At 49.2% G+C, this 5,316-nt stretch overlaps 1 protein-coding gene across 2 annotated transcripts in view; it reads left to right on the forward strand.

Annotated features, from left to right (window-relative positions):
- The window catches only part of LOC111974318 (teashirt homolog 3), a 35,865-nt gene that overhangs the window by 11,195 nt on the left and 19,354 nt on the right, over nt 1-5,316 (forward strand). The gene's annotated exons all lie outside the window — the stretch shown is intronic.

Here is a 5,316-nt window from a genome sequence, read left to right on the forward strand (position 1 = left end):
AGGGAGAGGGTGGGTTCCATTGCATGTATGAGCATTTGCCGAACGAGAGGAGGAAATCGAGCTGGTTGCATGGACAAGCCCCTCCACCACCAGCTCTGTTTCAGACCTCCTAAAAGACCCGGGCCGGCTAGCCTCGGTGGAATGTGTGTGTCGGGGTGTGTGTGTGTGTGTGTTGTGGGTGTGTGTGGTGTGTGTGTGTGTGTGTTGTGTGTGTGTGTGTGTGTGTGTGTGTGTGTGCGGCGTGTGCGCTGTGCTGTGTGTGTGGAATCGGATGTGGTTGTACGGACAGAGTAACAGGCTGCCCCTTCTTTTCCTTGACTCCCCCCCCCCCCCCCCCCCCTCCCCCCCCCGCCCCCCCCCCCCCCCCCCCCCCCCCCAAACTCCCCTTTCCCTGTCTCTCTTTTATTTCTTTCGCTCTCTTCTGTCTGTTTCTTTTCCTTTCCCTTTTCCCTGTGTTCCTCCCACCAGACGTGTACAACAGCAGAGTTAGGGACGGAAGGAAATACAAAATGAAAATAAAGAAGAACTAAGAAAAAAGCTGGCTCGGTGCGGCGGCGGAGTTAATAATCCAAAGTCACTTCGGGCACAACAATACACCATTTAAATGGACATACGCTATCTTCAAGAACAACGACCGTGTACGATGGGATGAAACCACGATGGCCAAAACGGTTCTCTCTCATAAAGCCACGAGGATCTCCTTTTTCCCTCTGTTTGTTTTCTGTTGTTTTCTTCAGTTTCTTTTTCTTACTTCTCTATCTCACGCTCATTTATTCTTTTTTGACACACCAGCGAGGGCCCTGAATTGCAGAGTGCATTTAAAGAAAAAAAAAGATGTGGTCAGAGAGTGTGACGGCCCCTCCATACACACCCCCCTTGCTCGGTTTCATTAGCTCACTGCAGAGGTGGCACTTCTCAAGTCATTACAGGGAAGGATTATGGAGCAGACCCAATGGCGAAGAAAAGGCATCTGGCAATAATTGCAGGGAGCTGCACTACATCTCAGAACGCTTTGAAATCTCATTAGGTATGCCAGGAATCAGCTAAGATCAAAAACATACTCAACTCGACAGATCCTTACCAAGAAAACATTAATTAGCAACAGGCCTGCAGTATAAATAAAACAGACTTCCTCTCTCTCTCCCTCTTCTCTCTCTCTCTTCTCGCACCTGCTGCCTTTTTCCAAGGAGAGAAAAACCCGACCCCTTCCTGTTACATAAATACAAACACACACAAGGTGTATAAGCAGAAACACACACAAACACTACACATGTGTAAACACTGCAAATCACCACCCCCAACCTCAGACCACATCCACCCTGCCATTTCTGAGCCCCCCACCCCCCCCCCCCCCTCTTACAAAAAAAAGAAACAGTGAGGGGGGGATAATTCCCAGCATCTGAGACTGATCAGAACATGAAACAGGGGGAGGGAGGGAGTGAAGGGAAGCGAGGCGTGTTGAGGCCTGCGTCTCTTGGCTTCGTGAGGAGAGAAGAGGAAGAGGCTGTCATGCTGAGAAGGATGTCAGCCTGGCTGCCCTGATTACTGGGCCTCTACGGCTCCCCTGCTTTCATCACCGCCACCATCAAAAACAGCCTCCGTGTCACCCGTACGCATGAGATGGCTGTCCGTCCTCGCCTGGCCCCTGTCTCAGAGCCCCACGGGGGGGACTCCCCGCCCTGTTCCCAGCCACTCTGGCAGACACTCAAGACAACCCCCGCCCCCGCACCCTTGGCTGGCCCACCCCAAACTGAGGGAAAGAAGAAACCCGAACCTGAGTGGTCTGGCCCAAACGACACTCAGAACCAACCACTGTTGCACCCCCCCCCCCCCCCCCCCCCCCCATCGCTCATCTCGTCCTCCCCGGCCCCCTACCTCTCCTCTCTGTGCACCCCGTCCCTCCTCGAATGACAACAACACAGGCAGGGATACTCCACACGGCCATATTTCACTGCACAGGGCTGCTGGGAGATTTAATCCCCTTGTAGCTGCCAGATCCTGAAGACTGGCCCGACACACACATCACACAAAGGCCATTGTATCGCTGAGAGGAGAGGAAGGTAGGGTGCGGGGCGAGAGGAGAGGACAAACCAGACATACAGAGAGAATTTCAGCCAATAATAACCTAGTCGCCTTGGGAAAGTGCAGTCAGCCAAATTTGGGGAAGTTGTTTTATACTGTACTGAGGAGGAGCATAACATATTTCTGTCTCTCCGACAGAGGAAGTGCAAAAGATCCCACAAACTCTCCTCCAATTTCCTGTTTCCTCAAAAATGTGACCTAGAGAAGACCGATTCCCATGGTGCTCGGTGCAGGCCCGCTAGAAGAATCGGGCTTCACAGAGGGAGGTATTGTGGAGTGTGCTCAAAAGAGCAGGCAGTGGCTGAGGCCCTTGCCCAATCACCCCACTGGACATAATCACAATATCTCCTGCCACGTTGAATAGCAGCACTCAGGAGCTGACATCATTCCCTAATCACTGGGAAAAGCGAGAAAACTGAATTCTTGATAATCAAAAGTTATGAACACCCCACCGAGGGAGAGAGAGGGAGAGCAAGGACGAGAGGGAAGGAGACACCACCCACATACACACAAACCCACAGACAGACAAGCAGACCAGTGCAGTAGAGATAGGGCCCTGCAGTGATCCCTGGGGCCCAGGAGAGGGTGCCTGTAGTGGGCTCTCTGGAGCTGGCTTCCTGCCTCCGCCTTTACAGGATCCTGGTCCCTACATCTGTGGAGTTGTGTGGGTCCACATGGCTCACGGCAGGCAGGAGTTTGGAGAGGTGTTGGGAAAACATAACGTTTGATATTGCATGTGTTCAGCATGCATGTTTATATAACTACTTACATAATGTGTTGGCATGTTTCTGTGTGTGTTTGTTTGTCCGTCCCAGGTATCATAGCCCTCCTAGACTCAGGGGCCCAGGGACTTAGCCTTTAGGTCAGGGTTCCCGCAGGTGATTTTATTTGGCCCCTGAGCAAAAAAACAAACAAACAAACAAAATTGTTTTTGGTTGGACATAAAATACTCTAAAAACACCAGCAAATCAGCTCCAAGTGATTTGAATTTTGGAAATCTGGAAATCCAAAGTATTTCCACACAAATTAGAGGGATGTGATTGTATACAAATGTAAGCAAGGTTTGAAATTATTATGTTTTAGTCTGTTTGGGCCTCTTGTGGTCAATTTGCGGTCTACAAATGATTAGTAACTATGATCCGGTCCCCTGACCATCCTAAATCCAGTTGATGATCCCTGGTTTAGGCGATCTGAGGTCAGGTTGCCTACTACACCAGGTCTCCTTTGGGTTCTCTCTCTCTCCCTCTCTTTCTCTCTCTTTGTCCATCCCCATCCCTGCCCAGTGCTTCCTAGTCCTTCGTGTTCCGTCGGATGAGCCAGAGAACAACACTGCTCACGCTCCTGAACCGGCATGTTCTCTGATGTTATATTTCTACCACAGTGTTGCCTAACGTTCACATGTAAACTCCCATAGCCCACGATCCTCTGGGGCTGTGTGTTGTGACTATAGAGAGAGGTTTACCGTGTGATTCATAGGGTGGGGGCTCCTATCCCCCCTTCACCCTTCTTTGATCTGTACGTGTCTCTTGTGTTTTGACGCCCCCGTAGGTTCTCATAATCATTTTTGACGTTTTTTTTTTCTCTCCAGTTTTTTAGAAGATAATCAAGGCATATCGTAGTGGAACTGTGTGCTCTCTCCACACAGCTGGACCAGTCATAATAGTGCGTGGGAATGACAATGTCCCATAACCCCTACCGCTTACCCTGTCTCCAAAATACTTTAACCCTAAGCCTCGCCCTGGGCTACAAGCAACACACTCTCTCACTCGCTCTATCTCWCTCTATCCTGCCTATTCAACAGTGTCACCAGACCCAGACATGAAAAACAACTTCATTTTGATTTGTCCAAATGAAGGCAGCGCACAAGACCTGCCTATTTAAAGACGCTGTAATAGCCACATGAAAACTGCCATCGCCTTCTTCCCGAAGAGCAGACCTGTTTCATTAGCTCACTGGGCGATAAGAGTCAATAAACACTGTTCGTCGTGAAAGGAATTGATTCATTGACTATAATAAGCCGGACTGTCGAACAGATCTTTTGAACGCTCGCTTGATACTTAGCAGAGCCAATTGCTGTTCAGAAATGTGATCACATGACCTAGATCCCTTCCAAAAAAAAGGTAATCGAATCTCCATTTAATGTTAACCGTCCAAGTAAATCACCGTCCACACGTGTTGATGAAGTGAGTATGAATCGCCAGGGTATTCCAAATGAGTCAAGTATAGTGTAATTGTATCAACTCCCTCCCACTCCACTGACTGACAGGGGCGGAAGGTCTGGAGACATCCCACACCCTAACCGAGGGGAGAAAGTGGAGGGATGGTGTTGGTTAGCCACCAGTCAAATGCACCCACCCAGAYGAGAGTGTAACATAAAAMWTTWAAAAAAAGAACGAATCAAAACAATAAGAGCATTGTGGCTCGTTGAAACGCCTTGGGTGCCTGGCTATGAATGTCGTTATCCGTTTACGACTCGCCGGCTAATGTGATCTTCCTCCAAAAAYGACTTCTATGAGACGCCTTGATATTTTTAGTCCTAATTAGCCACGTAGTTCCAGAGATGTCCTTTACTATTAAAGCCCCCGTCCTTGTGCCATCCAGACAGAGAGAAACATCCATACGATAGTGCTTCACTCTTATCTCTGCCGAGGAAAACACAAAGTCTGTATCCAAGCCCCTGTGATTCTCACTGCATTCTGTTATTAGTCCATGTATTGCTTACATGTATTGTATTGTATTGTAWTGATACATGTGTCTATTGATATTGTAGTGTGTGGCGTGTAAAGGTCAGACACATGAGCGATCAGTGTGTGGCCCGGCCCGGCTTTATGACACGGCTAGCCATCAACACTTCCTGTTTCTGAGGAGAGGATGTTACACTCAGGCCTGACAAGGCCCACTCTGTTTATGAATTCCTGAGGCCTGATACAGCCACAGAGCCATGGAGTTCTCTGGAAACAAGACAAGTTTGTGTGTGTGTGTGGGGGGGGGGCATGTGTGGGGGTGTATATGAAAGTTACAGTATGTTAGATGTGTCACTGGGACGTCATCTTGCGCCTACATGTGAAAAGATAATGCGTGTGTGTGTGTGTGTGTGTGTGTGTGTGTGTGTGTGTGTGTGTGTGTGTGTGTGGGTCTGTGTATCGTGTGCGTGTGCCTGTTTTGCGTGGAGCGCGTGTGGAAGCGTTTTTATTTGTGTCACATTTTTACGGAGCCTTAGGACTCTCTCTCTTT

The sequence above is a fragment of the Salvelinus sp. IW2-2015 genome, linkage group LG15 (genome assembly GCF_002910315.2).
Source record: "Salvelinus sp. IW2-2015 linkage group LG15, ASM291031v2, whole genome shotgun sequence".
Classification (NCBI taxonomy): domain Eukaryota; kingdom Metazoa; phylum Chordata; class Actinopteri; order Salmoniformes; family Salmonidae; genus Salvelinus; species Salvelinus sp. IW2-2015.